We start from the raw sequence: 26,241 nt of genomic DNA, 5'->3' as shown, positions 1-26,241 counted from the left end.
CACAGGCAGTTATACTGATGTAGATGGCAGAAGATAAAATTGAGCAGTATACAAGAGCATACAATCTACAGGAGTTTTTTTTCTAAAAGTACAATGCACTCTATGTTAGAGATGGAGGCAGAGGAAAGCTATGCAGCCAGGAAGTTAGCTGAGAGAAACAGCACTTTGCATTATCAATGAAGAGCACTGGAACTACTGCAGGATAGATCCAATGGCAACAGGAGGGTAAATAAAACCTGGAAGAACATCTTTTTCTGCAGGTGGGAGGTGGTGCGTGTGCAAATGGGGCAGATTTAAGTGCTAAACTGGCACAAATTAACAAATATGTGTACATTATTATAAGACCACATTGTAATTTGGGGAATAACTTTTGAAATATTTTAATCATAACTTATCCACTGTAAGTAGAGTTGCATACATGTCTACAGGCAAAACCTCTCCCATGCCCTTTTCACACTCTGTTTCCTATGCATGATACTTTTGTGTATTTATAATACTTATGTAATAGTAAATCTCAAAAATACTTATCTGATATACCTTTTCCCTGTTTCAAAATAGATGTAGGTTGAAGGGTAGGCAAGAAAGGCAGCTGCCTAGGGAGTTCCCACACTTGACCACATAACACTAGGGTCTGGGATAACAAACCAATAATCACTATTGGCTGGCTGTGGCACCATGACAATGGAAATTAGGAATGGTTTGAGGCATCCAACAATTGTACATGAAGCACTGTCTGGGCAATAAATCACAGCACAACACAACTTGTCTGGAGCACTAAATCTTTGGACACCAGAGGATACTTTGGGTGCCCAAGGGTCTAGACACAAAAGGGAAATGGTATGAAGTCATTGCCCCTGCATGCCGCAGAGTAATACAAATATGCGTTTGCAAGGGTTAGGTTGGTCCTTATGGTAAGGTATGGCATTGTAAAGGGGTTGCCTGGCAACATACAATTATATTGAAACATTATTATTGTCTAATGAGTATTCCTTGTAGAAAAAGTTGTATATTTCTTTCTTTGGGCCATGTTGCTGTTTTATGTCCGAGACAAGACTTACACTCGCCTTACTGTACATATTTTAATAATATCAGGAAAACCTGCTGTTTTGGGTGGACTGGGAAGCCATTGAATATATATGGTAGCCTTCCAAATGTCCCCTAATGGAAAATATCAATGGACAGAAAGATGGGGCAGATGAATATTAACCATACTACATTTTTTTAAACAAGAGGTATGGGAGATATTGTAGTAAAACATACAAAGTATTTTATTATTTTTTTCTCATAACTACACTCCTTCTGCAGACAAATCCTCTTCCATACCTTTTTCACACTTTGTTTTCTATGTCCCCATTTGAACAGCTGAATTAGGTCTGATGACAGACCATTTTTGGTGCCATAGACAGGAAACCTTGAAGGAGTGCTTGCATATCAGGCGACTTCCAGGAGTCCAGTTGTTCTCCTCTTTGTCCACACAGCCTCTCTGAGGAGCCAGAATAAGTTTTCAAGTCCAATTTTACCATATCCCATCCTTTTATTTATACTCAGCTAAGCATGCCTGTGCATACTGAGGTATGAAGTAATAGCTTTCAATTAAACAAGCATTTAGCCAATAGGTAGCTAAAATGTATATTGTTAGTGTTTTAGCAGACGTTATAAGACTACAAATCTTGGCATAGAAGAAAGAGACAGTGTCCAATTCAGGTGAAAAAACTTCAAGGTTCCATTTATTCTGCCATAGATGCGACGCTTAGACCAGCCATAGGTCTTTTTTAACCATGCTTGAAAAAGACCTATGGCTGATTGAAATGTCACATTTATTGCAGAATAAATTGAACCTTGATGTTTTTTTCACATGAATTGGACGCTGTCTCTTTCTTCTATTGAATTTTTTCCAAGTGGACTCCTTGGAACTTTTTTGACGGTGCGTCCTTTTTGTGGCTATGTGCCCTTTATAATTGTCCAATATTGGAGTGCTTGCAAGTCCCTTTCATTTTTATACAAATCTTGGCATGTCCCACTATCTGCTACACCTATGGTATCTCCCTCTTCCACCAAAGGGTTGCCTGAAGCCAACCCTGGTGGGGTAGGAATATCAGAAATCATGTAACCATAAGGGCCTGCAATCTTTCTCTAGTTAAGACCCTTCCACTAATGTAATTAGTGAGAACCTGACATGAACAGGTAGGAGAGTCATGGGGTGCTGTGTTGATATGCCACAGCTCTGAAAGAAACCTTAGAATTTCCTGTGCCATATAAAACAGAACAGGGGATTGGTGCATCTTTGACACAATGAATACATTATTAAGTGCCTTCATTTCCATTAAAAAAATCCATTGTAAATATTTTTTGTTTTAAGTGCTCAAAACTCAAGGCATGTATTGCAAACTTGTGGAAATTTTGAAACTGCAAATGCTACTCCGTTAATGCATATGGTAAAGAATTATCTTTTGCCATATGCATCAACAAAGAAGCATTTGTAGTTTCACATGACTGAACTGTCAGCAGCAAGAGCATTAAAGATATAAAACTAATGAAAACAATTTTATTTATTTACTTTTACATAGATACATGATTTTTTTTTTACTTCTAATATTCCCAGATAACAATATCTACAGTCATGAAACTGAAATTATCTATAGAAAATCAAATTTGAAATCATTTTATAAAAAAAAATTTCAATGTTACATTATACCTTAGGCATGTATTATGCTAGCACAGTCAACAAAAGTTGAGTATTTGTCCAAAGCAACTGAACAGATCACAGCTCTTATTTTCCAACATGCACTGAAAAATAGAAAAAACGATTGTCTGCTACAGGATTGCTTCATTGTTTGCCACTTTTTACACACCAGGCCCAGTTGTAAATGAAAGGTTTATATCATTATTATAGGCCCTGAATCAAAGCACTTTACACAAACATGTAAATTGTTTCTTTTTTCTATTTATTTTTCTTGTCTTAAGGTATTAATTGAAGAGTCCAACTAAATAAATTTATATTTTAAATGTGCTGCCTAATGCCATCCTATACATCTGAAGCCATAAAATAAATGTCAGCAGACAATGTAAAATGACTTGATAATGCATTTGTGGAGGTCATATTGTTGATGTTGCCAAGCAACATGGCTGCTGTTCCATTGTCCCCAGGCTGTTCAACTGTCTAGAAGTTTCTACATATTTTCCCATACAAAAGAAAAAATGAACTATGGGTTTTGATTCCAAACTTGAAATACATAAAGTAATTTATTATCTTCTTGTATATCTAAAAAGTCTAAAAAGCTTCATGTTCTATAGGAGTTTCTAGTGCAAAGTAACCTTGGCTTTGAATATTATTTTAAATAATGGACATTCGAGTATATTATTTCCTTAAGTAACATCCGTAAACATGAAGGACATGTGAAACCTCTGCAGCCTGCCATCAAGTCCCTGCACACAGTGGGTAGCGGTAGGCCGAATGGTGGTTAGGCTAACAACTCACACGCACAGGAATGCTCAGCTACTGTGTTTTCCATGAGAGAGCAACTACTAGCTGCATCTCATAGGAGAACAAAAGGATCAGCCATTGAAATTCAACAGGCTGGATCCCTCTCTCCCCACAACATCATCTGTCGGGGGAGAGACAGGAGACCAACATACGAATTAGACTGTCATGCGATCCTGTTGATAAAGGCAGGTTTGGCCGACTTTAGTCTAATCTGTATAGGCTTCAAGAATAAAAAATAAGGGAAGACCTCATGTTCTAAACATTGTAAATAGCCTGTAGGGCCATGCCATCTTTCCCCTGCAATTGTGGAAGAGGTAGACAAGGAAGCCCACTTGTGCCAGGAGATGAGAAGGAGGTAGGAGGATATAAGTACATTTGCTATGGACACATTCCCCCTTATAATGCTACTGATGTATAATAATTTGTAATATTGTAAGAGTAAATACAGATTTATATGACCAAAAGCAACATTGGTTAGCAAATATATATTCAGATTCCATATATAGAGAGGGAGATAGAGAAAGAGAATATAAATATACACACTTCTCAAAACGCAACAATACACAAAACTATAAAAAAAAAAGGTCAAAGTTGTCTCCTAAATTGCTAATAGTGATTGCTCAAGACATTGAAGGTTTCAATGTCTTAGAGCAATCACTCTTAGCAATTTAGGAGGCAACTTTGACCTTTATTTTATACTTTGGATTTTTTTAGTTGGCTCCTGTTCACACTAGTAAGGATGTACTGGCCATTTTCACTATGCTTCTAAATACACAAAACTAGTTATGGAAAGTCAATACATATATTATTTATATGTTGTTATGTCCAACAGATCTGACTATTTTGTACCTTTAAAAGTATAGATGGTGCACAGTAATTTAGCATGATTTTATTTTACTTTTCTACAGTTTCACTTTGAGCCATAAGTATTCTCAATTATTAAAAGGGTTTTACCATGAAAATAAATCCATTCTTTGTAAAAGATTTGGTGAAAAAATTAACTTTTCAAATGCAATTGATTTTAAAAAATTCATTATTTTCCATTCCAGGCTTAACTTATGTAGCCTGATCATTTGTTTTTATTGCTGCTAATGATATAGTTTGTACAGTAACAGACTTCTACTGCTCTGGTCTAACATGCGCCAATGTTTTCTGTAGCAAATGGGTTATGTGTGCATTCCCGGCCATAGTGCAGACAGACAGCTGCATACAACAATTGTCTGAGCACTACTCATAATGGGTTATGTATCTTCATACACATAACCCATATACTACAGAATTCATCTGTGCATGTTAGACTAGAGCAGGAGAAGCCTGCTAAAGGACAACTATAACATTAGCAGCAATAGGAAGACAAGAGATCGGGCTACATAGGTAAGCCTGCAGTAGCAAAATGATACATTTTTGAAAATCAAGTGCATTTGAAAAGTTTATTGTTTTCACAAAATCTTTTACACATAATTAATTATCTTGCTAAAATCCCTTTAAGTCTTACAAGCCAATTTGCCTTGACAAATACTTATTAAAGGTTGCACATGGTCTTGATACAACTCAAGGACACTTGTTATCACTGTGTTACATTAAGCCATAAGTGGAAACATCCATGAGAAATTAAAAGCAGGGCCACAAATATCCACATAGTTGCCAGCTATAAATGGAAGGATTGTATATATTTTATACAGTTAGATCAAAGGAAGAAATCCAACTGACAAGTTCTGGCTAAGCCATGGAAAATAGGTGTAGAGAGACATACTGACAGCACCTCGCATAGCGCACCTCAATGTGATGTGCGAGGGTAGCACACAAGCCCATCACTGTTCTCCCACTGGACTTGCAAGATTGAGGAGAAGAGGTACACACACTTTATCCTGGTGTCGATGCTGTCATCTTGTGTGACTTCATCAAATAGAAGATCCTTAAGGGAATGTTTATAGGGGGATTGGTCCTCAAATGCAACATGTCTGCAGAACTGCAAGGTTTATTTATGTGAAGATGTGTATTCATAAAAATAACATAGAGTCCTAAAGCTAGAGTGTAATCGAAGAATAAATTTATTTGTTTTCTATATATCTTATATATTGTAGAAATGTAGAAACTTTGTATCAAGAATATATCATTTTAAATGTTCCTAAGATCATATAGTAAATAGTACATTCTAGCAATTGAAGCATGGCCTTACCAGTTTAAGTTCAGTATATCAAGTTCTTAGAAGGGCTCTTTCCGTAGCATATGTCTAGTCAGTGAGGGTTTGACCACTGTGACTTGCTCCAATCCCTAAATCTACATGTCGCAACATTGAGAAAGAAATGTACTACTATATCTACATTTACAGTAGCTCCTACCATCTTTTTCTAGAAACAACATGGTAGGCCCATTTTAATCATTGATTAACTGTGTGTCTCAACAAGCAGAGCAAACAGAAGCTGAAGTGGAATAATACCATTCTAATTTAGCTGCCACTTTGTTTTAGTGTTTGGTGGAGATTATTGTGGCGGACATCCACCAATATTCCATTAATGCATTTTTAAATGATATACCATTACCTATGCTGAAAGAAGCAAAAATTATTAAGGGAGCAATCCAACAAAATTTATTTTTCTGTCCTTGCAACTCCCAATTGATTGTCTATCATACACTGCAATTCTTTTATTCATGTTGTAGTTACTTTCCTTTAGTTCAGTTCTCTTTGCTGTTCTTCAGACTCTATCTTAATCCTCAGATTTTACCCTGCATTTAGTTCTTCTATGTTCTGTTATAAATCCCATGATACATCAGGGCAGCATCACATAGGAGGCTAGAGCCACTACTATTTTTGCTTGCTGTGATTATCCTTCCCTCTACATTTCCATAAATAAACTAATATATTAAATCAAAATGGCTGGACTGCCATCTTCTACATTATAACTGTGTGACAAGAGCTGTCTAGTCATCATAAGTAACTGTGATTTGAGTTTCTGTCACCAAACCAGCGGAAAAACTTCAGTGGTGCAGTCCATGCAATTTCATCATAAAGGCAAAATAAAACTAATTAAAAAATTATAAACTGGTTTATTTGTAATTGTAATAGTGCAGTAATGATAAAAATAAAAATGGTAATTCATTTGTGAGGCCTAGTTCCAGTAAGTTAATGTAGTGTTGGTATGGGGAGTACAATTGGGGAGAAAGGTTGAACTTGATGAACCTAGCTCTTTATTCAACCTACGTTACTATGTTACTATGTTATGTGACTGAGATAATGACCCTTTTCAGAGAAAATAAAGCTGTGTATTTCTCTGGGGTCATCATGAGATCGCATGATCTAACTGAAGAGAAGGAAGCCATGAGATGCAAAAGAACAACATCATTGGTAATACTAGCAGAGTTATATATATTGGGGACTAGTGGCTGGATGAATTTAAAAAAATCACTGGAGTTCTATTGTTTCTGTATATATATTTTGTTTGTCAATAAAGTAACTACATCTTATTGGTTATGATAATGAGAAATCTACTGAAAAGACAGGAAGTGCCAGCTTATTGTGAGGCTTAGTGACGAGAATAAAAACTGCAAGATTTCAGAAACTTTCTTAGAATAGATAGTAATGTGTAAAATTTGGGGAGAAAAATATATATAAAAACATATGTAACATAAAAAATAATTTTCCATAAACATGTTTAACAAATACATTAATTAATTCTAATGACCAGGTGGGGTGAAATCGTGCTCTCCTCAAAATTGACACATTCACTGTGACATCTTTTTCTCTCTATTGACACATATGTTAAGGTCACCTAGACCACACACAACTGCTGTTTTCAGTGTGATAAAAGTGTAATGTCACTGAGAGAGTTTAAGCAAAGCAAAAGGAATATGGGCCACACATAGGTAAATTCTGCCAATCGTGACCACAAATCACTAGACAAAATATGCCGTCAAGAGACAGGACGTGCTCATCCCACATATATGACAATTCCACACATAATCCTCCTAATTTTAAGAGTGCTATTATTAGAAATGGAGGCTATTTGAGCCCTCACATGATATAATGTTGGAAAACTGTTATATAAACCCCTCATCATTGAAATTGCAACACCAAGAAAGATAAGGAGTTATGAAAATCAAAGGATTGTTAGTCATGCTAATATGCAATTGATATAAAAATGTAAACAAAATGTTCAAAACATCTCGATTTACTCAGTGTCAGGTGTAAAGACCACGCACTGAAATACACATACTTAGACGTCTTAGCATGCTATCAATGAGGTTATTAATGCTCGTCTGAGTAATGTTCTACCATGATGAATTCACAGTTATCAAGATCAGCTGCTGGCAGCTCCCTTCGCAGAGCAATGATGTCCCAGATATGTTCAATGGGAGATGAGTCCAGAGATGTTGAAGGCCATTGTGGCAGGTTTAGGCCACACAGGCTGCTCTCAGAAGCACCAGGACCATGCTGCTTGGAATTGTTGATAAAACATCTCCTTGGACACTTTGGAGAAATGGCTATGCTACTAGTTTTATCACCAAATCATTGTAATACCGAGCTGTTAATGTACCTGGAAAGAAGACTAGAGAGGTCCGACTACTGTACACCCCACACTATAATCCTAGGAGTAGTACCAGTATGATGTTGCCTCGTGAAGGCCTCTTCATGGTGTTGCCCATGTGGTTTCCAAAGCAATCTCCAGCTATCATTGCATCCAAGACAAAAGTGTGTCTCATCTGTAGAGGCCATGGAGATGCCTTTCCAAGGGAACGTCACACCAGCCCTATTCCCAGGATTATGGTATGGGTTGACCCAATGCATATTAGCCGGACTCCTCTAGTCTCCATTCCAAGCACACTAATAGCTTAGCGTTACATTGATTTGCTGGTGTGACAAGTGGTGCAGCCATTTTTCCATAGAGTGCCAGGAGCCATTTTTCAACGTGACAATGCCAGGACACATCTTGCTCATGCTACTGAGAGCAGCCTCCTTGGCCTAAACGTGCTATTATGGCCTGCAGCATCTCCAGACTTGTCTCCTAATGAGCACATCTTGGACCTCATTGGTTGGCAATTGCAAAGAGAGCTGTCAGTAGCGGATCTTGATGATTTGCATTCAACATGGCAGACCATTGCTCAGACAACCCATATTAAGCTCATTGATATCATGCTAAGGTGTGCAAATGTGTGAATTTCCGCACATGCCACTCAGACATGATACTTATTAACAAATCGAGATGTTATGAAAATTTTGCTTCCACTTTCCCACCATTTGAATTTCATTAACATGTGACGTTTACAATTCTATGACTTTTACTACTTGGTGGGACAATCCCAATTTTTAGAGTATATATATATACATATATATATATATATATATATATATATGTATATATATATATATATATATATACACAGAGGGGGTGAGTGGATAGATAGATAGATAGATAGATAGATAGATAGATAGATAGATAGATAGATAGATACATAGATAGATTAATAGAAAAATAAAATAAAAAAAATCTATCTAAGTCAGGACAACAATATGTATTTGAAATTAACATGAGTGAATTATTGTATTTTTCTAGCAATTTTTTTACTGATAGTCCACAGTATTTATCAAACATTTGTGATTTTTGTACTGGGTCTAAAAAAGTGAGTTAATAAATTAGTGTGTTTTATATATTTGATATTTATTTATCTTTAACCCAGTTAGTTTAAAATCCCAAAAGAGACAACCCCTACTGGCATCACTCACACAACACCTATAAATAGTTTGGTGCAAAATACATCTCACTATAGGTTTTATTATTAAAGAGTAAGAATCAGAGTCAGGGACTTGGAATAAAAGGAGGATGGTCTGTCTGATAACCAAGAGAAGCATGAATGAAGAATCTGGGTGGGGGTTATTCTATGGAGTGCAGATACAAAATGAATCCCGTCTAATCATTATGGCAGCAGCTCAATCACAAATCTACTTTGCAGAAAAGCTTAAACAATATGTGTGCCACGAAATCAGATAGCAACTGAATGGGGTCTAGGCATCTCTGTCAGTAAAGCAGACGCTATACAGGGTTTATTTACTGAAATCTCCAATCCGTCTGCTTGTATACAGAAATTCAGACATATTCCACACGCAACCGTTGCCTTGATGGCATCTGCATTCTGGTGCAAAAGTAAGAGAGTTTTATGTAATCTACAATGTCAATAAACCGTCTATATGTATCTTGTTGTACAATATATTGTATAGAACATTTATTTTAATGCAATTTTTGGAAATATATGATCAATATATTGTCGTTCCCATATTTCTGTAGGTAAAGTATAATATTTTACTGACCATAGGAAAGTAATCATAATTAGTAAATCATTAAACATGACCAGCATCAGAGCAGCTCTTACAAGCACAATAGAAAAGAGCTTGCAAGCACTGTGCTCCATGCTTAGGAAACTGACCCATGTCTGATAGGACTGCAGAGATGTACGGTAACCTAGTCCACAACCGGTGAAGAACACAAATAAAAATCCCTCCATTCTTACGAGTGGAGAAGATTTCTATTAAGAGGTCATTTGTAAAGTCGCTTGTTTTACCAGACACTTTGGCCTCATTTCATCATTTGCAGACTTTTTTCTTTTTCATCTTGTGGTATGTGTTGTTTTTTGTGACAAATTCTTGAAAATGATCTTTACTTTTGTCTTTCTGTTATACGAGAAAATCACTCCAGGTGGAGAACATTTGCGCAAAAAAAAATTGTGACTTTTTAAAAAGTCGCATTTGATTAATCAGTTTAAAACATTTGTAAAAGGCATATTAACGCAAAAATCAGAAAATTGACTAAACAACAGCAGACAATTTTAAAAAGGTGTAAATCCTTTGGTGAATTTGTCAAAAATCAAAGAGTCACTAACTGAGAGTTATTCATGCCGAAAAAAATGACAAAAATGCAATGATGAAACTGGTGCTTTGTAATTTTACTCATGACTATGAGAAATTTACTTATGATTATGAGAAAACTCTTTAAAGATGATTGCAATAGCTGATGGCTGGGCCATCAGACCAGCTTAAAAAGAACCCAACTACCCGCCATTGCTGCAGGAAGAAGTAGCCAGCCAGATATTGGCAGCTGAAAAAAATGTAGTATTATAGGGCAACCAATCAGGGCACGTAATGCATAGACTGTCCAGGATGAGAGCTGCTCTTTGTAAATGCCGCTCATGTGGCTCATAGGGCCTCCATGATGTTTTAGCAACATAATCTCTTTAATTCACAAGTTACCTATTAATTAGATCTAGTGTATGCAAATAGCATTACCAGGCTTTGCAAGTGAAACCTATCTCAGTTTGCTTTACAATGTCTTCCTTAATCCATACCAGTATATAGATTGCACAATACTTAGAGTTTGCTCAGTATCATCTTTGCATTGCTTGTTCTTCTCCTAATACCGGTTTCATGTGCCCCCATGGAGTGCTGTGGTTAATTTGTTCTACATTTGGGGGGATTTCCACTACCACGGTAGCACGTTCATTAAACCGGTACTGCCCAACCATTATATTTAGTGGTTTCCCATGCCTATCAAACACTATTGGAAAACCCGACCACCAAGTTTCACGACCTGAGGTAACGGTTCCATAAGTTAGCTCAGATCAAGCAGTTGACCTGGCTACTAAGATCTGACTATGGACCTTGTTTCACGGACGTGCGAAACTGTCCTAAAACCGCAAGGTTTTCTTTGCATATTTTTTCATGACCCTGCTGCTTCATACAAGGGGTCCAAAGGAAGACCTGAGTATCATACAAAGGTAGCACCTGGTGCTGCTGGTAGAACTTCATGTGACCCCATCAATACATGTAGTTACATATACAGATATGATCAAGGATTGAAGTTCCATTTCTGCTACATAATCCATACTATCCTGGTCTGCAGGATCAATTAAGGTTGGAAAAACAGTTGTGTGTAATTAATTCCACTATGTGCATCCAGTAGAGTTAGATGGTAACTTGTGTGATTTCTATCTGTCTTGATACCATGAGTGAACACAATCTACATAGTATTTGCTGTATTATGTATAAAAAAATGCAATAAACATATAGGAGGTACATACCTAGAGTTGTCGCCTCCAAAAGCAGAACGTCTTCACTTTATATCGGGATATGCAATACTATGGATATTAGGTAGTGCTCTCCATGGATTTCTGTTCACCTGCTTAAAGAAAATTCACAGTCAGACATGAAGACAAGTGTTTTCCCCAAATGTGCATTATAAAATGTTCTGGTTTGTGAAGTCCATTAGAAAGAATCTAAACTGCTTTGGCTCATTGGGACATCCAGTATTTTGTTTTCCATTTGTGCTATGCATCCTTCCTTATGGATCAATGTGCACACAAGGATGGTGAATCCCAATTATGTACAAGGATGGGCCAACATCAAGATTATGACTTCATTTTCACTTAGAAATGCTTAAAAGGGAATTCCAGTGAAAACAAGTTATGACCTATTCAAATGATAGGTGATACCTTGCTTATTGGTGGGTTTCCACCACTGGGACCCTCACCAATTGGCAGAATGGATAATTTTTATCCTTGATGGAACACTTTTATCCCTGTTACAAAATGGAGTGGCAAGTCGGACGCCTAACTGCCGCTACATTCATTCTTTATGATGCTGCCAAAAGCCCCGAACAGCACTCATCAGCACCATAAGAATGAATGGAGCAACAATGGAGTATGCGCACTGCAACTTCATTCTAAGGCTGGGGTCACACCACAGTATAAAAAATCGGTACGATTTTCATCCAGAAAAGTTGGACGATTTGTTTCTCACTTGTTATTCATGTGCAGTCTGTTTTTTTACAGTAGCTGTTAATTATTTGCAAGACCATTTACAGTTTCCTATGTTACAGAACTGCATTGTATCCGTAATAATCAAATGCCATACTATGACATCCAATCACAGCATGGTGTGATTTTTTTCACAGACAGATTCTATAATCTATGGAATTCCATAGCTATAATGTAAAATAGAAAATAAATCTTATGGACCTTAACCCCTCAACGAACCGAAAATGTTTCATTTTTGTGCTGTCATTTTTTCCTACTCTTGTTCAAAGAGCCATAACTTTTTTTATTCTTCCATTGACATAAGCATTTGAGCAGTTGCTTTTGTGGGACAAGTTGCAATTTTGAATTATACCATTAATTTTATTATAGAATTTACTAAAAAACAGTAAAAATTCTAAGTGCGCCAAAATTGCAAAAAAAAATTGCAATTTCCGACATTGTTTCTTGGGTATTGTTTTTACAGTGTTCATTTTGAGATAAAAATGACTTGGCAACATGATTTTCCAAGTCAGTACTATTATGGTGATACCAAACCTTTCCAGTTTTTGGTTATTTTAGTGGTGATAAAAAATCCTGAAATTTAAAAAAACAAACATTTTATTTGTGACCCGCGATGCCATTTGTGACCTGTAACTTTATTTAATCACTCATGCTATACACTTCAATACCATAGTATTGCAGAATATGAAGAATTTGTGGTTTCCCTATGGAGATTCCCAGGAGGACCATAATAGCAGTTATGGGGGCCTGCAGCAGGCTTTTTACAGGGGCATTTAAATGGTTAAACTGTAGCGATCGGAGCAAACTCTGGTCACTGCAGTTACAGGCAAATGCCGGCTATGTAACACAGCCAGCATCTGCCTGGAATGAAGTAGGCTCAGCTCCTGAATTGGCTTTATTCATTCCTTATTGATCTACGACAAAAACATATGTCATAGGCCATTAAACAGGTTGCCCCCTTTCAGGAAATCTTGATTCCCAGCTCAATTTGGTATTAAAAAAAAACACATTTTACTCACTGTCCCCGAATCCACCGCTGAGTCTTCACCACTGCTCACAGTTTTTGGCATTGGCGGCACTGACATCATCTCAAGAGTATGGTAGACAATCAGTGAGCTCCGCTGCTCTGCCAGTGTAAATGGAAAACGTCGCTCACAGTCATTGAGCTCACTGATTGGCTGCCTCTACATTACACCAGTGCCTCAGCCAATGCCAAGCACCGGGAGACTCTGCAGTGGACCAGGGGATGGTGAGTAAAGTGCAGTTTGTTTTTTTAATACCAAACTGCACCCAGGGACCAAGATTTCCTGAAAGGAGACAGCCCCTTTAATGGGTTAAAATATCTGGTTGGTTAATAACTTTGGATTGTAGTTATAGAGTTTGCAACTTAGCTCCAAATATACACACGTGTATTATAATCTGGAAACAGACTGACATTTGGATCGTTGACCTTCCATAACCTTTTGGCCTCCTTCACACGCACTTTTTTTCTGCATTTTTAAAACACTTTAAAAAGACAAGCATTTTAGTAGAATTTTAGCTTGTAACGTGTACATAACTTTTCCTCTGTTTCTGAAATTCAAAGAGAAACCCATAGCCAAAAATGGCAAAAATGATACTATACTTAGGCCATGCTCATCAATGATCCCAAAAACAGCTGAAAAACAAAGCCAAAAAAAAAAAAAAGGTACTGGAGTGGGGGAGTTATGGAAACAATGTACTGTACAACAGAAAATCTTTGTTGCCCACAGCAACCAATAAAAGTGCAGCTTTCATTTTTCAAAAGCACTATAAAAAATGAAAACTTCAATGTGATTGGTTGCTAGGGGAAACAAAGACAGATTTTCTGTTAGACAATGTTCATGAATCTCCCACTCTCTGCATGTAGACTTTTCAGAATTTGTTACATTTGTGACCCAGAATACTTGTATAAAAATATATCACCATTGAAAAGGAACAAATAATTAACACTCTCCTTTCCATCAATTCTTTAAACTTCAAGCCTTTCATTAAATAATTATTGCATATATCATATATATATATATATATATATATATATATATAGTATATAGGACATATATATGAATATCGATATAGATATATATTAATACATTATATTAAATTCAGATATAACACTGTCGCATTAAAAAAAAAGTCACAAAATAAGAAAAATAATGAAATAAATACATTTCTATGGAATTACTAAACCAGCGAAACGCATCAACATTGTATTTCTCAGCAGCAACCATTCTAACCAGTAGAAACTGCAAGCAACGTGGAGAAGGCCGCTTGCACACATAAGAACGGCGAATTAGAAAGTATGTTAATTCAATTAATATCAAGGGAAGATTTTCCGCTTGAGGAGGATGGTGGCAGACGAAAGTGGGTCATGCCAGCTTCATTTATTGTCCCGCTTTCGCTGCTAATTAGCACGATGAGAAAATGATCAACGGGCAGGGAAGGGAGGAGGGCAGAGGACAGGCAACATACCTTGTACCAACGCGGCCATCTTATACTGTTCCTGAATTCTATCAAAATGGCCTCCATCGGTAAATATGTGGAGGGAAATCATAAGCAAGATGATGCTGCTGTCCATGGGAAAATATTTGCTTTCCTCTTGACCTTTTTTTCTTATAAATGGAGACTCCTTGGCAAAGAGAAGCTTTTAAACGCATATTCAAATGAAGAGGCTTTGATTGTCATGACTCCTGTGCTTGGCAGTCGGAGATGTTGGTAATACTCCACAGACGGCAGCAGATGTTGATTATCTCACTGTGCAGAAGAAATAGGAACAATATATATCTTTTTAGATCCTCTTGCATGTAAATATTCAAGCATTTTACATTTGCTTGGATATATAAGCAAGTGAAGGCCTTAAAGGTAAATGGCAGAAGAAGGAGTTTATGATGAGGACATTGTACATACTAGATATGATTCACCAAATGTGTCTTGTAAGAGATGGTTTTAAAAGAAATTCAATGTACTGGATTATATTTACTAAGCTGCAGTGTGTATATATATATATATATATATATATATATATATATATGTATATATATATATCAGTGTATCGGGCTGAATATTTTTGCTACTAGTCGGAAAATGATTAATGAAATTTAGAAAATCCAGCCCAAACTAACAGCAGGAAGATGACTCATCTTTATGCATGTAATTTATATCACAATTGTCAGATGCTCGGAAATAAATGAAGGACATTTGTCAAAATGCTGTGGACATACATTAACCGGCTTCATAATAAAGGCCAATTTGTACCACCTGAAAAATATTATAAATTATTAAACTATAGTTTTCACATCGAGACGGAATATATTTTATAGGGATAGGGGTTTGTAGCTAAGTGAACATCTCAGCAATATATTTAAAATATGGGTTATCTAGGAAGGAGAAACACAATACATATTTGGGTAAGTGTATCACCTTTTGACTCGCTTCTTTATCTTCAGGCTTTAAAAAATTAATATTCAGGCAATTCTACAATTACTGGTGGAGGGGCCTACAATATATTTCAATATGATATGGCAAGGTAGAGGTTAAAACCTCAAACACGGATATAAAGCAGTCAAAAAATATAACAAAGAAATTCTGATTACTGCCACGACCGAGTGTGGACTGATTGTGGGAACGCCCTACATGCAAATTGATGCAATTGTTATTAAGATGAGTCTTAACACATGCAGATTTGTTCCATGCATATTCATTTGCCAGCTTCTGAAGACTTGGCCAATTGCTGCTTCTCATTAGCCAGACGATGAAGCTCCTTATAAATCACTATCATGCTCGGCAAGCCGTGTGGGAAAAAGGGTTTGTTCCATTGTGGGTAGTGTGTGGCATAATGCACCGACTGTATAGCTGTGAATTTAATTTAGAACGGATGGCCTTCCCATTACTACAGAAAGCTATTTCCCCCGGTGGCTCAGTAAAAAAAAAATATATTGGCACATGCTCTACTTCAACCAGACACCTCACGATTATTTTTGCACTAAATATATGTATTAATTAGGATAAAAAGTAACAACAAAATTTGCAATAGTACCCAAAAGTATTTAAGCCATTTTTAAATAAAATGATTAAAAAAAACAAAATTTATATATTTATGTCTGAAGGCGCATTGGTTGTGTATGTGGTAGATTAATATATTTAGTTTTATTTATTTATTTTACCCATTAATTTCTACAGCATTTTACAAACATCTTCATCACTGTCCCCATTGAGGCTCACAATCTAAATAAAGCTTTTTGTTGCGCCAATAAATTCCAAAATATCAACACAAAGCTGAAGCTTTGTAAAAGTCTAAGAATTCAACCATTATTTAACCTTAAAGACAAGCTTGAAACAACAACGAGACTTACCTACATATTGGAAGCCATTTTGAATTTTAGGCCAGCTTCTTCATTGGCTGCTAGCAGTGAAATTTTAATTTTTTTTTCTGTGTCCTTGTGGAGCCTGCAAAGGTTAAAGAGAAAATGTTGTTTATGATGCATTCAGGCTCCATTTTGATATAACATGAATTATTACAGTAGAAGGATAATACATCTACCTTGGGATTTGCATAGCATTACATTTTTTTTATAGATTTCCTCATACATTGAATGGGGCAAAACAAACGTGAATTTAACGGTTATTCTAACAATTTCAACAGTTAAATGGGAAAATAAAAAGGGTTATGGGGAAACAAAGCCCAGAGATCCAAATTATATATGCTCAAAATTATTTGAAAGAAATGACTTGAAAAAGAAAATCCCAGTGGATGTCTGTGGATCTTAATGTAAGAAACATGAGGGAATTAGATTTTTCTATTCCATTCAAATGATGCTGGCAAGATGTGACCCCCTCATGACTGATAAAAGTGGTTATTTCAGGTTAATCACACATCAACTGCAAAGCAAGACTGCTTAAATCTTTATATAAGCAGCAATATGCACTCTCATATTCATCCATAAAGGCAGAAGTGTATATCATTTCCACCATACACATTTACTTTATGCCTTCATAAGTGGTCTATGTATCTAAAGCATTATTCTCTAATATGATTGAAATACATATTACATAGATGTATGTGAACATGGTTCTAATTCAACTTTGTATTATTGTGTTTCTGCAACTCCAGAATAATGAAGTCAATTATAGATACTTTCTATCACGTGTAAGAATAACAATTGTGAAACTTCATATTGTCTTCTGCCTTGAAGTTTATTAACATCAGTTGGAAAACTAGAAACACAAATGTCAGGAAATTGGGTAATAGTTATATAAATGGTTAAATTTAAAAATATTTTTGGAATTCTTCTTACCGACCATCTTTGTACAAATGTGTTATTAGTGGTACAAATAGACTAGTTTGGTATATTCACTCATGATGCTTAGGCTGGGTACATATATATCAGTTGAGTCTTGAATCTGGTGTAACTCAGTGGATCACAATTGATGTTAAAATTGATTGCATCAAACCTCGTGAGCCAGTATTCCCCATCCTGGACCTGTCTGGTGTAACAACTGATAAGCTGGACAAGTGGAAATGATCCCATTGCAAATTATATGACCAGTTCCTCTATCAGTTTGCATTTGGTGTTCCGCTTAAAGGGGTTTTCACACGAACAAAGTTCATTTTAATCAATAGATCTTGGAATAATAATTTCCACAATTGGATGTGTTTAAATAAAATGTTCCTGTGCTGAGATAATCTTATAAATGTGCCCCTGCTGTGTACTGTGTAATGGCTGTGTCTGACCGTGCAGGAACATGGTCTGATCATACCACAGCTCCTGGGCAGGGGAGGGCAGAAAAGAGTATACAGACAGGACAGCATGGGATCACAGCTGATTCTTTCTTTGAAGTAAAACATTGCTTAAAAACAGGCAGTGAAATGTTCTACCTCACAAAAAGAATCAGCTGCGATCCCCTGCTGCTGTAATATCTGTATACTCTTTTGCTTCCTCCCCTACCCAGGAGCTGCGGTATGATCAGTGTTCCATACATGGTCAGACACAGCCATTACATAGGGGTGCATTTATAAGATTATCTCAGCGCAGGAACATTTTTTAAACACATCTAATTGTGGAACTTATTATTATTCCAAGATCTATTGATTAAAATCAACTTTTGTTTGTGGGAAAAACACTTTAAATGCCAAATGGAAACAATGCAACACAGAATATATGCAGGGGGTCCTAGAGCAAAATCATTTCTAAATACGAATCAACCTTGCAAAAAGAGAATAAATCCCTTTCGCAGTGTTCAAAATCAGACATGTAGATTTGTGACTGCAAAGGTAGCATGTACTCTCAAGCCGCGATGTTTAAGGGAGGACCCAAGGGCTTCTCAGCTACATTAGAAGACACCAATATCATCAATGGCACATGGCAGATGGAGGAAACATTAAAGATTTTGCTTTAGGGCCCAAAAGCTTTAAATTATGCCTCTACTTAAAACAAGGACAATATATGGAGCCTGAAAAGGTAATTAGTGCAACTCTTAGTCATACTTGCTCTTTATATGGATGCTACCCTTCCCAGAAACATGTCGGTGAACAGGATTGTGTATATTAAAGAAAATGCAGAATCTTGTATCAGTAGGGGTAAGGCCTAATTCACACATCAATTTTTATGTATTATCCGTTTCTATAACGAACAGCACATGGACATATTATATTCTATGTTTTTATATATGCTTCCAAAAACAAATAATCAGAGACATGTCCTACTCTGCTCTGATTTGCGGATCAAAAGTCTCCCATTCCAAAAAATGGGTCGCATTTCAAACGGACAGCACATTGATGCCATCCTTTGCATCAATGCACTAACAGCTGCGGACATAAATGTGTGATTAAGGCCTTAATTTGAACCATAATATTCTGTAGAATCTTACTTATCATAGTTATGTTTTTTACATACCTCCATTCTTTCAAAATGATGTAGAATCAGATTAATCTTACTGATGAAGGTCCTACTAATAGTGACCTAAAAGAGCAAATATAAATCATTATCATGGAACACTTGAAACACACTTGGAACACAAATTTTACATCACTTCCAACCCAAATTTTCTCTGTATGTTTTAACACTTGTAAAAATTAACAACCTTAATTTCAAGGATTTTTAAAAGCCTTTTTACAAACTTTTCTGGCAGCATTTTTTATTCAGTTACATTTTTTTTAATATTTGTCTAGTCCTAGGTGAAGCAAAAAAAACATCCAAAACACCAAACTGATAATAAACCCCAAAAAAGCACAAATCAAAACCCTATATACATAGTTAATTATTATTTTTTTTTACTGTGGGCTTTACTGGCACCTGACCAAAGCAAAATGCCTAAAAAAAGAATCACATTGTATAGCCAAATGCAATAGTAGAAAGGGATATACGGATAAATCTGCTGCTCTGCTGGTCCAGAAGATATCCATTGGTGATGATGGTGTTGAACAAAGAGCAGTTTTATTAATTTACGTGTTTCAGAGTTGAACAAACTCTTTCATTGGGAAAAAATACAAATTGTTTAGCCAAATGCACTAATATAGATATCTTCTTGTTTTAACCTTGATAAAAAAGCTAAATGATTGCCAGTTAGAAATAGATGTGTTGTTTGAATAAGCATCTATCAGTGTTGTGATAAAAAATAAACGTTACATTAGACATAATAAACAAATAAAACAATGATAGATAGATAGATAGATAGATAGATAGATAATGAGATAGATATGAAATAGATAGATAGATATGAGATAGATAGATAGATAGATAGATAGATAGATAGATAGATAGATATGAAAAAAATAGTAGAAACAGCACTCCATAAATATTTGATTTATTAGCTCAGCAAGAGCTGTGGCAACGTTTCAAGCCTTCTTATTCTTTTTCTTTTTTTCTAGATAGATAGATAGATAGATAGATAGATAGATAGATAGATAGATAGATAGATAGATAGATAGATAATGAGATAGATATGAAATAGATAGATATGAGATAGATATAAATATGAAATAGATAGATAGATATGAGATAGATAGATAGATAATTGATAGATAGATAATAGATAGATAGATAGATAGATAGATAGATAATTGATAGATAGCTAATAGATAGATAGATAGATAGATAGATAGATAGATAGATATGAGATAGATATTAGATAGATATGAAATAGATAGATAGATAGATATGAGATAGATATAGATATGAAATAGATAGATAGATAGATAGATAGATAGATAGATAGATAGATAGATAGATAGATAGATAGATAGATAGATAGATAGAAGTCCCTAAACCATATAGGGGACATTTTAATTCAGACCCTAATTAACACTCCTGCCTTCACTCTTCATTAATGAATTGTCATGGGCTGAGTGACTTTGTTAGATCAGTAAAAGAAGGTGTCAACATTCCTCACAGTCTCTTAACACAGGAGAAGGTGAGAAGGAATCTTAAATACCTGTCTGCAGTTTTGTCATCCACAGATCTGGCAAAATGTATTTCCATCTTTCTTTTCTATACTGCACTTATATCCAGGCGGTTAAACAAGCCTGCTAAATTTGAAGACTTTTAACACTTATCCATTAAAGTACCTCTATATTTAAAGGTGTATATGGTATATATATATATATATATATATATATATATATATATATATATATTTCTTTGTAAACTGTGTGCGTTACTGATCTGCGAAAGTTTGAGATGGTGTAAAGCATACATTGTGAATAAAAGGTGAAACTAAATATAAACAGATACCAAGTGCTAATATATTGGCATCCCCAAATCTATAAGGTCCAGTGAGACTTTTTTTTCAGTGCTGGTGCATATATGTACTTAATTAGCTAAAACCCCTAAATCCTCGAATGTTTACCTTGTGCCTTTTCTTAGGAGCAATTTGACTTAAGAGTGGTGGCTATGGCGTGGGAAAGACCTATTTGGGATTTTCACAAATCAGTTCTCTCCTTCTACCAAAACCAATTAGCCTGGGCCAAGGTCCCAGCATTTAAGAAATTGCCTTCTTTTCAAGTCCACAGTTTCAATTGCTAAGAGCAGCTTGGAAGTGAATGAGTCTATCCCACTTAAAGCTCCCCTTTAGAAGAACTGAGGCTATGGTACACAGGACATCCCTATTGAGTTCCACATGCCCTGAATGATGTAGTCCACTGACCCAAGATCAGAGTCCTATATCTGCTAAGACCAGTGCAAATCTGGCAAACAAAGCCCCCAACATCACTTAATCAAGTACTGTGCTGTCGTAGGTTTCTCCCGAGCTGCACAACAAGCACTACAATTACATATTGCAAATACTAAACCTAGGGGTGTAACGATGGTGTGTGCAGGGGTTGCAATCGCACCCTGGCCCTTAAGCTTAGAGTGACCCAAATGTCCCTTTGGCCAATATGAAAAGACCAATGATATTAAAGACTTATAATAGTTGGGGTCCCTGTTGGATATTTTTCATTAGGGCCCACCATATTTAAATTACACCACTGACTAAACCTATTAGGGATTGGATTCTGCTCTACTATAATCATGGTGAGCTCCAAGCAAGTAAGGATTTAGCTTAGGCCTTGTTCACAGTTGAGCACCAGAACAAAATCATAAAAATCTTGTTGCACCTTTAATTCACTCACTGGATAGAGGTCCCAGTAAATCTCAGGATTACTACACTAAAGTTGGATTAGTAACGCTTTTCAATGTGGTTTAATTCTGGTCACTCATACTCTAAAGCCCCCCTCCCCTAAACCTTTACCTGGGAGACTGCACACAGTCCATGTGCCCCCAGTTATCCATCACTGCACAATTAAATCAAAGCTGTGTCTATAAAGCTACTTAATTATAAAGCTATTCATAGTACAAATATGGAAGAAATGCTGAGACTTGTAATGCCACAACTACCTGTGACCCACCCAATGCCCAAGCCTGGCTAACATTAGGAATTCTTATTTATACTCTTGTACAGAGAAATGGCAACAAATGCAAGTCATGCAAGGACTTCTAAGATGGATATAATTAGTTATACCAGAGAAAGTAATGACCTGAACCAGAATCAGAAGCTCAAGAGTCAGTCAAAACAAATGGATAGATAGATAGATAGATAGATAGATAGATAGATAGATAGATAGATAGATAGATAGAAAGACAGATATATAGATAGACAGACAGAGGCATGATGGAGACAAAGAAAAAGATTAGATAAATAAATAGATAAATGTTTAATCTTTGAACAATATTAGAAAATATAGATCCCGAATTATCCAATAATATCCATATTAAGTATTTTCAAGAATAAAAATTATTTTAAATTATTTTAATTTAATTTTAAATTTAAAAATTTTTAAGGAACATTACACATATATCTATATATGTATATCATATATATATATATATATATATATATATTATATATATATATATATATATATATATATATATAATCAACCGTATCTGTATATATAGTGTGAAGCCGTTACAGCGTTATAAATGTATTCTGCATCCAATATATTTCCTCTGATGATCAGACAAAGCGCATTTTGACTACAAATGACAGCTAAATGTGGGTGGAGTATTTTGTGTTACCATGGAAACTGCATGTTGATTTCACCATTTTCTTAAATATTTCCATGATCATGTCTTAAGCTGTTTCTCAATGATAGGTCTAATAAAGGAAGACAAACGTATCCAGTGGTAATTTCTGTAAATCTATAGAGATGTAAGGTCCAGCTGGAGGAGACTACCCTGGAAGGTGAATATGGGCACCCCCTCCACCTCCTCTGCTCCTCTTTGCTTCACTTCACTCTTAAACCCACCCCCCCCTCCTAAACAGCACAAAGAAAGCTGCCACTGCCCATGGAAATGATACAATTATCAAGAACTTGACCTGTAGAAGAAGTTAGGGCTCTGAGAGGCTTTACTATAGGCATACCTGTCTTATTAGTTGAGTATAGACATTCTCTCCAAATGATACATGAACACATAACAGGACATTCATCCTAATGACCCATCTGGAACTTACCTTGGTGGAGAAGCACATGGAGCCCAGAAGCCTTCATCACACAGATCAAATATCATCATGTTGGTTTATGACGTCATGGAAGTTATTCCTACTTTCGGTTATCTAGCTTTATGACGGCTGATTTAAACTCATACAGCTAGATAACCAAAGATAGAAACAAACTCCCCACCCTGCTTACATTGTGGATGTCAGAATCTTTCCCAATCCAACATCTAGCAGGAACAAAAAAAGAAAAAGAGAAGATATGTAAGAAACAGGTTGGCCATGGAGATCCATAACTGCCTCCTCTTGGTTTCTACCCTGCTCCTAGGAACCTTGGTGGCTCTTCACTAGTGGGGGACGCAGGCCATACCCTGAGGTTCTGAGAGGCTGAGACCCTGAGCTGTGTCTCTTCAGCCAACTATGACTTCTGCCTGCAAGTAATAGGCTGGATAGAAGAGTGACATCACCCTGGATGCGACCAATTGAAAGGCAGATATTTAAATCACACCAGCTTCCCGCTCTTTTGATATTAAATGGGCCATTATGTTAGAGACTTAGAACTCTTTAAGGACAGTTTACTATAGGACACTCCACAAAATATGGGAAAAACATAAAAAATAGCAGCACAGAAAATAAATATACAAAAACATCAAAAAAAATCATATACAAAGCAGAAATAAATAAAACTAATAAAAATATTATTTTTATATATACACACACTTATGCTTATATATAAATAAATATAAATATATATATATATATATATATATATATATATATATATATATATATATACCACTTCCAGTATTTGTGCATGAAATAATTAAATTGCTGCTACTATACATTTCTGCATTACAAGACACCTAGCTTTGCTTCAGTATTATCCAGGCTTCTGTATTTTCATAAAAATGCCAACATCCAGTAAAACACCCTATTTCTATTTATTAAAATTATCTACATTTTTCCCTTCATCAGATATTTAAAAAAAAACTGCATTGCAATTCCACTAGAGAGCAACGAGGTATGGATAAGTATGATGGTGGTAATTATTTGAATATAAGATGCTAAAAAAACACAATATATTGGCGAGCTTGCAGAAGGATGAGGGCCTCTAAACATTGTCCTTTGATTCTCCTAAGCTTCTATAAGTTTAAAGGGTTAATTGACTTTCTATTGCGAGAAAATATAACAAATATTACTATTAACATGGTAGCTGGACTTTGATAGGTGTATGATAGATGGAATCATTGTGTATATATATATATATATATATATATATATATATATATATATATATAGATGTATATATATATATATATATATATATATATATATATATATATATATATATACACACACACATTTCGGCAGTATATGTTACATGCTAAAATATATTTTTAAAAGTACATTTTCTGTATTATTACCCGTCGAAAAAGACGTTGGAAAATCCATTTTAAATAGGGAGGGGTGAGGTGAAAAATGAGGCAAATATCCTGCATATATTACAATCTAGTGAAAGGCGCTGCTTTCTAATACCTACTATAGTCAGGCTTGCAGAATAAATGCTTCTTTCCTGTTTTTATAAAGTGTATTATGGGTGTTTTTTTTTCATATAAAATCTCATTATTTTTTTCTATGAAATTACAGTGTGAATGAAGATCGTGTTGTTTTCTACCTTTTTTTAAATAACAAAATTACTTTTTTTCATCGTGTTCGAAGGTGTGAACAGATTATTTTTTTTTTATTTTGATTCCAGACAATGCTTAAAACGTGAGTAAAAAGAAAAAAATATATATGTATATATATATATATATATATATATATATATATATATATATATAATATTTATGGAGTGAAAAAAAAAATTCAGACGATTATATCTTGTTAAGGACACACGAACTACTAATAAAAGAAAATGACACTAGCGTTTAGGTCAACTTTAGTACATTTTAGAAAAAAACTACAGTTGAATTTTCTTTTACTATTTTGTATTATTATTTTTCTTTTTTTCATTTTAATTTTTAATTCTTTCGTCTATGGCTTTCTGTATGGGTATATAGGGAGTGTAGAGTTCAATTGTTAAATATGCCTCATGGCAAATAGATTTAGCACAGATCTTAGACTCATCGTGTAGGTTTATTTTCAATAAAAGAATAAAAAGTAAATTCCAGCTTTGCCCGGTAATAGATTATCAGGTGCCTGTCTTCCCCACCCTTTTTCCAGGTGCCTGGCTGCTACTATAGGGCGTCGCTGACCAAGGTGCTGAAAATTCACCTTCACTCTATTGATAAGGAGAATCTATTTTAGTCTGAAAATTAAAAGCATAATTGAAATGTATCCTCATCCTACAAAATAAAATAATTCTGGTGTCTGTAAGCTACATATCTTTGTATGTGTAGCAAGAAGAGCAAATAAAAGACACTAGAAACGGTATAAACTTTGAACTATTCATTTTCCATTCAAGCACATTAAATAATGATGATGATGGTAATAATAACAATCATAATAATAAGATTAAAGATAGATAGATAGATAGATAGAGAGAGAGAGAGAGAGATAGATAGATAGATAGATAGATAGATAGATAGATAATGAGATAGATAGATAGATAGATAGATAGATAGATAGATAGATAGAGAGATAGATAGCTTTATGAATGTGACCTGACAGCTTAAACATTATTGTATTACATCCAATAATCCTGAACACCAACATTGTATATGCATCTTTATACTAATATTCTACAACAACGATACTAGAGATCTAAGGTTGTGCTTTAAAGCAGTAAGAAGCTAAAGGCCATCTCTCTGGTTTGTACATAGAATTTCCTCGTCTCCAGTAAAGACAGCTAAATCCACACAATGCCACTTATCAGAACTGCCATCACTAAATGTATCAGAGCTACCAGAGTCATAGCAAATCACCACCTAAAATGCCAATGTGGGATGGGGTTTTTACTAAGGTGT

General features: G+C 35.4%; 1 long non-coding RNA gene across 2 annotated transcripts in view; it reads right to left on the bottom strand.

Annotated features, from left to right (window-relative positions):
• Window positions 1-23,434, bottom strand: part of LOC141165230 (uncharacterized) — a 50,945-nt gene extending 27,511 nt beyond the window's left edge. Inside the window, exons 1-5 of one of the 2 annotated variants that reach the window (XR_012251100.1) lie at window positions 23,294-23,434; window positions 19,198-19,263; window positions 16,657-16,750; window positions 14,777-15,058; window positions 11,552-11,652 (exon numbers count right to left, since the gene is read on the bottom strand). This is a non-coding gene — a long non-coding RNA (uncharacterized lncRNA). The remainder of the gene's footprint in view (window positions 1-11,551; window positions 11,653-14,776; window positions 15,059-16,656; window positions 16,751-19,197; window positions 19,264-23,293) is intronic. The other variant, XR_012251101.1, reaches the window with a different exon arrangement.
• Window positions 23,435-26,241: the final 2,807 nt, after the last annotated feature.

This window comes from Phyllobates terribilis, unplaced genomic scaffold (genome assembly GCF_046119375.1).
Source record: "Phyllobates terribilis strain yellow unplaced genomic scaffold, ASM4611937v1 Scaffold_11__3_contigs__length_659146591, whole genome shotgun sequence".
Taxonomy (NCBI): Eukaryota; Metazoa; Chordata; class Amphibia; order Anura; family Dendrobatidae; genus Phyllobates; species Phyllobates terribilis.
This window is presented reverse-complemented; position numbering and strand designations above follow the sequence as displayed.